Source organism: Pongo abelii, chromosome 12, assembly GCF_028885655.2.
Source record: "Pongo abelii isolate AG06213 chromosome 12, NHGRI_mPonAbe1-v2.0_pri, whole genome shotgun sequence".
In the NCBI taxonomy this organism is placed as follows: domain Eukaryota; kingdom Metazoa; phylum Chordata; class Mammalia; order Primates; family Hominidae; genus Pongo; species Pongo abelii.
Genome location: NC_071997.2, coordinates 68,356,261 through 68,365,053, shown reverse-complemented (window position 1 = coordinate 68,365,053; position 8,793 = coordinate 68,356,261). Strand labels below are relative to the sequence as shown.

The window sequence follows — 8,793 nt, the reverse complement described above, 5'->3', positions numbered from 1 at the left end:
TCAGCAAATTAATTAAATTAGACTCTACTTAGGCTTTCATATCTGTTGTTTCCTTTCCATTCTTGCTCTTACCATTCAAATGTTGCTGTTGCTTTCAGGAGTATTTCGATAGATATTTCCAAATTACTCTTCCAAGGGATTTTATATGAACTTATATTTCCACCAATAGTGTAGAAGAATGTGTCTTCAAACTGTCAACAACAGTTGGGAGTGACAAATTTTTTATCGTTATCAATCTAATAGGTGAAAAATGGATGGCACTTCATTGTGATTTTGATTTGTGTTGCTTATGTATGTAGGTAGAATATATTTCTGCCTAAATCTCATTAACTAGCATTAAGGGTCATATGGACAGGCTCAGTGCCATGGGGCTAGCAATGCCAACATTTCACTTTGTAGCCTTTACAATGGAAGGCAGGGAGGAAGGGAGCTGGAATGGATGCTAAAGCCATCAACATTTTTTTCATTTATGACTTTTGGGTTTTATGTCCTTCTCTACACTAAGACTAAAATTGTACCTGTGGGGTTTTTTTTTGTAGCTTTTTATTATAAAAAAATTCTTCCAATACACAAAAGTAGAGAGAGTAGAATAGTGAACTTTCATGTAACTATCACACAGCTTAAAAATTATTAGCAGTCTGTATTTTTGTTTCATCTATCCCATGCCTAATTATTTTTCTGAAGTTTTCTAAGAAAATCTCAAGTATCATACCATTTCATTCATTAATACTTTAATGTTTCTCTAACAGGCAAGGACATTTTATTGATGTGTAATATATACATTAAAATATATGGCTCAGCCAGATGCATGTAATCCTAGCACTTTGGGAGGCCTAGGTGGGAGGATCCCTTGAGTTCCAGGAGTTTGAGGCTACAGTGAGCTATGATTGCACCACTGCACTCCAGCCTGGGTAACAGAGTAAGACCCTGTCTAAAAATGTATCTATATTGCTCAAATAATTTTCACAAAATGAAAACACTCATATAACCACATCCCATATTAAGAAATAGAATATTACCACACTCTAGAAGCCCCCTTTTCATCTTCTTGCAGTCACTACTCAAAGTTAACCACTATCTTGACTTCTATCAGTTTGAATCAGTTTTTCCTATTTTTGAACTTTATATACATAGAATTGCATTACAAACTTTACATATATAAATGGTATCACATTGTTTGGTGTTTGGCTCACTTTACTCAACATTATGTTTGTCAGACTTATCCATGTCATCATGTGTAGCAGTGGTTTGTTCATACATACCATATTTACTATAATCTAGTATGTAGATTATCTACATGCTATGAAGACTCTCTAGAGTATTTCATTGTGTGAATATACCATAGATTTTAACTCTACTGTTAATGGGTATTTGGGTGGTTTTCTATTTTTGGCCATTGAAAACAGTGCTGCAGCCAGGTGCAGTGGCTCATGCCTGTAATCCCAACACTTTGGGGGGCCGAGGTGGGCGGATCACGAGGTCAGTAGTTCACGACCAGCCTGACCAACATGGTGAAACCCCATCTCTACTAATTAGCAGGGTGTGGTGGTGCACACCTGTAATCCCAGCTACTCAGGAGGCTAAGACAGAAGAGTGGCTTGAACCTGGGAGGCAGAGATCAAGCCATTGCACTCCAGCCTGGACATCTCAAAAAAAAAAGAAAAAAGAAAAAGAAAAAAGAAAGAAAATAATGCTGCTATGATCATTCTTAAACAAGTATTTTGCTGCACATATGTCTGCATTTCTGTTGTAGGAGTTGCACCACCAGATCATGGGTATTCCTATATTCAGTGTTAGTAGATTCTTTCAGTTTTCTAAAATGGTTATATGAAGTTACGTTCCCACAAACAGTGTATGTGAGTTAACAGTTGTTAACAATTGTACCACATCATTATTAACACTTGGCATTGTCAGTTGAGAAATAGACTCCGAGGAGATTATCATGTAGAAAATGCATTAGGGGTTGCTCTTGGGATTAACACCTGTGGAAGGGATGGAGCAGAGGCAAAATTGGACAGAGGCAGAAGTTGGGCTGTGGTGCAGTTTCAACTAATGCTTCAGCTGACCCCATAGAGAGCCCCTTTTTTTGTTTGTTTTTTGAGACAGGGTCTCACTCTGTCATCCAGGCTACAGTGTAGTGGTGCAATCAGAGCTCACTGCAGCCTCGACTTCCCAAGAGCCCATGCTTTTAAGACCTTTCACAGCCTGCACTCTGCCACGATGGTACACTGTTCATTTTTATTTATTATTATTATTATTGAAAGGCAGTCTTGCTCTGTCACCCAGGCTGAAGTGCAGTGGCATGATCTCAGCTCACTGCAACCTCTGTCACCTGGATTCTATCAATTCTCCTGCCTCAGCCTCCTAAGTAGTTGAGATTATAAGTACCTGCCACCACGCCTGGCTAATTTTTGTATTCCGATAGAGACGGGGTTTCACCATGTTGGTCAGGCTGGTCTCAAAATCCTGACCTCAAATGATCTGCCCGCCTTGGCCTCCCAAAGTGCTGGGATTACAAACGTGAGTGACCGTGCCCGGCCATGGTACACTGTTTGTATATAACATATTATTACTAGATGCTGATGATGAAAGCTAGCTGAAGTCAACCAGCTGTGTCACTTTGACTTCTGGTTGCTTAGTGCCTCTTTGGTGGTAGATGGTGCTTGCTGGTGGGCATTACCATGTAATCTTCATGCCCACTTTGTGCCTATTCACATATACCCATCCTTCCCCAGACTTTCTTGTTCCTGATCTGCCAAGCTTTCTCTTCCAGGTCCTGAGGAACTTGGTTTTAGAAATCAGATAATCCATTATTTGCTAGGATGGTTTAAATAAAAGAAGCTTTTTTTTGAGATGGACTTTCGCTCTCGTTGCCCAAGCTGGAGTACAATGGTGCGATCTCAGCTCACTGCAACCTCCACCTCCCAGGTTCAAGCGATTCTCCTGCCTCAGCATCCCAAAGTGCTGGGATACAGGCATGAGCCACCGCACCCGGCCTATATTTGACTTTTTAAAAAGCCGAACTATACTTTCAAAAGAACCAGCCAAATTAAAATTATAGAAGGTTTTTTGCTATCTTTAGATTCATGTTTTAATATTCACGGTGAACTATCTTTTCTACTAAAGCCCTGAGACAACTGGCAGTAGCAATTTTTACTGTCTAGAAGGCAGCTTCTCCAACTCAATGTGCATAAGAAGCACCTGGAGCTCTTGTTGAAATGCAGATTAAGATTCATTTGCTCTGGGCTGAAGCCCAGGATTATGCATTTTTGTTAGGCTGGTGCAAAAGTAATTGCGGTTTTGATGGCAAAAACCACAATAACTTTTGCACCAACCTAATAACAAGATTCCAGGTGGTGCTGGCGCAGCTGGTCTGCAAACCACACTTTGAATGGCCAAGTTCTGTGGCCTCTTGTCCTTCCCTGCTAGCTGGAAATTCACCTTATAACAAATTCCAACCCACTTTGGTCCTTTGGGCTAAAACCGATCCAAGCTTTAAGATGTTCAAATTGGGGTGGTTAACTGATCCCATTACATGTTCTGCCCTGCAAGTTAGAATGCGGACTTAAATGAAAAATTAAACTATAGTCAAGTATAGATTGTAAAAACAGTTGAGGCCTGGCACGGTGGCTCATGCCTGTAATCCCAGCACTTTGGGAGGCCAAGGCAGGTGGATCACCTGAGGTCAGGAGTTCGAGAGCATCCTGGCCAACATGGCAAAACCCGTCTCTACTAAAAATACAAAAATTAGCCAGGTGTGGTGGCAGGCGGCTGTAATCCCAGCTACTCGGGAGGCTGAGGCAGGAGAATCGCTTGAAACTGGAAGGCAGAGGTTGCAGTGAGCCGAGATCGCGCCATTGCACTCCAGTCTGGGTGACAAGAGCAAGATTCCATCTCAAAAAAAAAAAAAGGTTATTTGAAACACTACACACACATACACACACACACAAATGTGTAGAAGGATCAGATAATACAAGGCTTCATTTCATTTCTTTGGCCGTTGAGGCAACTTTTAAAAAGCCTTCTCTTACACCAACAAAAATATTCTTGTCCTTTCCTGCTTTCATAGCCTACCCCTTCCTATTTGTGAATACAGGTAGGAGATGTTGGAGTGGCAATCTGGGGCTTTCCCGTGGTTTACACTGAAGAAAATAACTCAGTTTCGTCAAGAGGCTGGCAAATGTTTTGCAGATATTTTACAATTGTATCAACCATAACAATGCCATAGATTCTACAAGGCTAAAAACCAGGCAGCAAGGCATTTGTCTGTCGGCTATTTTTGCTTAGAAGTTATTGGTGTTTGGCCTTATTTTTCTCATATTGTAAACTTTTTGGATATTGGATATTTAGTTATAAATGTCAGGTTGTTTATATTTGAGTTTACTCAACATTGGAATCCCTAAGGAATTCTTGAAGTTTGGTAAATTCCCAGATACAAAGGCACAATTTAGGGAGAAGAGTTGAGAGTGGTGAGCACTCTTTGCAGGAAGATAATGGGAAGCAAAACCCACTCTTAAAAGTTGTGTTGGGGGATAGACCACAGTAGCTGATGGGTGGCGAATGGTCTCAGGGTGGGAGTGGAGAATGGAGAAGGGAAGAAGAGGCTCTAAGGCATAAAATGATGGGCCCTATACTAGCACCTCATTCTTGCTTTTACAGGGGGAGGGAAAGACTTTTCCTCTACCCGCCTAGGTTTAAAATTTGAATCTGTGAAACAAACTGACAATACGCAGATTAACAGGAGAAAAGGTATACAAATTTATTGCATGGATGGGGCATCACAAGAGAAAAAAAATGAATACCCAAAAAAGTGGTGAGATTTGGGAGCTTATACTGTCTTCGTAGGGGAAAGAAGAAGAAGGATATGGACAACTTAGGAGAGGGTAAATAATTTGGGGGAAAGAATGAGCCCTTAGGGAGATGGAATCGTTTGTAGCAAACTATTACATTCTATTACAGATGTAATAGAAGTGGTGTCCACTTCTAGTCTGCTGTCCTGTTGTAATAGTCAATCTTCCCTGGTTGATTAACCTACCAGAGAGGGGAATTAATGACAACTGAGTTCATTGGAGGCTCTGTCTTCAGGCAGGTAAGGGAGAGTTCAGAGAAAGCCTCTCCCTGCATTTGCTGTCTTTCAAGTGTCTTCGGCTTAAAATAATTAGTATACCAAAGTGGCATATTTTGGGGTGGCATGTCCCAAATGCCTTTGCTTTCGTTTTTCTGAGTTTAGGAAATGTTCTTCCTTTTCTTGGGCACATTGTTCCCACCAAAGACAGAACAAACAAACAATTCAAGCTTTTATGCAATGAGATAGACACTGTGCTAGGCCTGCCCCCATTTTTGGCCTCCCGCAAAAATCCCAAGGAGCAATCTGGGTTTTTTTTTTTTTTTTTTAAGATGGAGTTTCGCTCTTGTTGCCCAGGCTGGAGTGCAATGGTGCGACCTCAGCTCACTGCAACCTCCACCTCCTGGGTTCAAGCAATTCTGCCTCAGCCTCCCATATAGCTAGGACTACAGGCATGCGCCACCACACCTGGCTAATTTTTGTATTTTTAGTAGAGACGGGGTTTCTTCATGTTGGCCAGGGTGGTCTCAAACTCCTGACCTCAGGTGATCCGCATGCCTCGGCTTTCCAAAGTGCTGGGATTACAGGCATGGGCCACTGCACCCGGCTGCAACTTGGGATTTTTGCAGGAAATCAGGAACAAGGTTCAGGAATGCTGTCCTGAAAATGATCAGTTTTTATTCTCCTCAAATCCTTTCACCTGCCTAAGTCTTACTAGGGGCGTGGAGAATACATCAAGGTACACAGAACTAGAAGGATGGAGGAAATAATGAGCCTGTCATGGGAGATTTCCTAAAGGTTACTATGAATTAGCTAATTTGTGATACCTTGTTGCTAATTGCTGAAGAGAGGCTGCTCTTGTAGAGTTATGGCTATGCCAGTTCCTTCTGGGCACCATTCATATGGATGAGTTTGCCTCTTGTTCTACGTCAGTGCCTCCTGGTTTGCCCTCCTCTTTACACTCTTGACACGCAGAGGTGAAGGCAAGTGTGGTTGTGCTTTCGTTAATTTTGTGTGGGAGGAAGTGGTTGTTCAGTGACCTTGGAAAAGCCCAGTGCTAATGTTTTACAGCAGGTGGCAGCCTTTCCCTGGGAGAGAAGACAGAGCTAGTCTGATCTAACGCAAAATTGTTTAGGGTTTTATTGCTTTTCCTTGATAGACGTGTCAAGTGATTACCTGATCCTGAAGTTGAAATTGGCTTTATCACAGAGGGAAGAGAAGCAGAGACCCTAAGCCCTGGAAAAGGGAGTGTAAACTCACTTCTGGGGCTCAATCCCACAGCTGCTGCCTCTGAAGAAACTGGTGGCTGCCCTCAGGGAGTCTGGTCAAGTTCAGACACCACGTGGCATCTCTGAGCAAGGGCCCACAGGGAGACACGGATTGGAGCAGGGAGACACAGATTGAAGCAGATCAAGAATTACTCTCCTGTATTTTGTGAAGGAGGGCATTTGAGAGCAGAAGTACCCCCTTTCCATTCCAGATGTGTAAAGCAGCCTTTTTTTTTTTTGAGATGGAGTCTTGCTCTGTCACCCAGGCTGGAATGCAGTGGCGCGATCTTGGCTCACTGCAAGCTCCACCTCCCGGGTTCACGCCATCCTCCTGCCTCAGCCTCCTGAGTAGCTGGGACTACAGGCACCCACCGCCACGCCTGGCTAATTTTTTTTTGTATTTTTAGTAGAGACGGGGTTTCACCGTGTTAGCCAGGATGGTCTTGATTTCCTGACCTCGTGATCTGCCCGCCTTGGCCTCCCAAAGTGCTGGGACTACAGGCTTGAGCCACTGCGCCCGGCAGCAGCCTTTTAAACTAATCTGGCAAATGGTTTTCTTACGGTTATTCAGTTATTTGCATTCAAATTTGCAAAGTGCTTAATAGAAGGAAAGGCAGACTTGGTGGAGAAGCTTGATGCTGGAAATATATCCAATTTGTTTCTGAATTCTTTTTTGTCTTTTTAAATTTTTTGTTTATTTTTATTTTTTTGAGACAAGATCACATTCTGTCACCCAGGCTGGAGTGCAGTGGTGTGATCTTGGCTCATTGCAACTTTTGCCTCCCAGGTTCAAGCGATTCTCGTGCCTCAGCCTCCCGAGTAACTGGGACTACAGGCGCTCACCACCACGCCCATAGGAGTTTTTTGTATTTTTATTAGAGACGGGGTTTCACCATGTTGGTCAGGCTGGTCTTGAACTCCTGACCTCAAGAGATCCACCTGCCTCGGCCTCCCAAAGTGTTGGGATTACAGGTATAAGTCACTGCGCCAGATCTGTTTCTGATTTCTTAATGGTAGGATTGTATGTATCATTTATCAATAAAGTGCTATGTAGAAAACATTATTCAAAACTTAGCGTAAATGAGTAGAGATTGACCGAAGTCCCTATAGGTGAATCTACTTCATGCCTAAAGGAAATAGGGGTGATTAGACAGGGATAGGAGCAGACAGAAATCAAGGGACTAGGTGGGACTATTGAAATTAATTAAAATTGAAACGAAAAATTCAGTTCCTAAGTTGCACTAGCCACATTTCAAGAGCTCAACAGCCACATGTGACTAGCGGCTACTATGTTGGACAGCACGGATAATTGACCATTTTTATAATCACAGAAACTTCTACCAAATAGCAGTGGACTAGAAGAAAAAAACAGGGAGTGTGGCCAAGTGAAAAGGTGAGTAGTTCAGAATAAACCCTCCCTGTAATGCTAATTATTGAAATACTAATTCCCAAGTGTCGCAGGAGTTTCAAATAGAGTATCTCATATAATCCTCATACTGATCCACAACCACAATAACGCTGCTGACATTTGTTGAAACCTTTTTACTACTGCAGGCCAGGCGCTAAAAACTCTTGTAATAACTGTTTGGGCTCAGAAAACAATACCCTAAAACAAAGGCCTCAGAAAGCAATCTCAGAAACAGAAGTTTCTCTTTGACCTTCTCCTGCCCTCTTGTCTCTTAATCCTTTCTCCACTGAGGCCAGCCGCAGAAACTAGAATCCCTCTTCCCCAAGGTGGGTCATAGAAACCAGAACCCTTTTCCCCAAAGCTAGTCGTAAAACCTACAATTTTACTCTAACTTTCCCTCCACCTTTCTGTATAAAAACTGGCCATGAAGAAATTATCTGACCTCCCTTATTTGACCGTAGGACATAAGACCCTGGTTCCAGAGAGGGTCCTGTCCCACACCCAGAAGGAAGGAATGCGTGCTCAGAGAAGCCAAGAAGAATCTAGACGGACAGGTCTTGCTGGGTTTCCCCACTCCAGCCATTAGATCTTACCCTTTTTGTCCGATCATGTTCCTATACAGCTGGCCATACTTTGTTGAACCTAAGCATAAAAATGACAATTTCCCCTGCGTGTTTGGGTCTTCATTCTGAAGGCTCTTGTGTATTCCCATTAAATAAATTTGAATGTCTTTTCTCCAATTAATCTACCTTTTTTGAGTTGGTTTTTCAGCAAACCTTCTGAGGGCCATGGGGAAAGCTCTCTGTTGGCCCCTATATAACTTGCTGGTCTTTGCAAGAACTCAGTCAAGTCGGTACTATTATTGTTCCTATTTAACAAATGAGGAAACTGTAGCAGAGAGGGACTTTAGTAACTTATCCAAGGTTACCTGGCTTGTAAGGAATAACTGGGACTCAAACCCATGTCTTTCTGGGTTGTAATAATTAGAGAGAAAGCAAGCAAGGAAAATGCCTAGCACTCTCTGTATGCGAGTCAAATTTGCTTTTAACCCA

At 42.4% G+C, this 8,793-nt stretch overlaps 1 long non-coding RNA gene across 1 annotated transcript; it reads left to right on the top strand.

The window, feature by feature from the left end:
* Positions 1-7,098: 7,098 nt before the first annotated feature.
* On the top strand, positions 7,099-8,481 carry LOC129057691 (uncharacterized). Its single transcript, XR_008522404.1, has 2 exons — positions 7,099-7,726; positions 8,203-8,481. It is a non-coding gene; the product is annotated as an uncharacterized LOC129057691 (long non-coding RNA).
* The last annotated feature ends 312 nt before the right edge of the window (positions 8,482-8,793 follow it).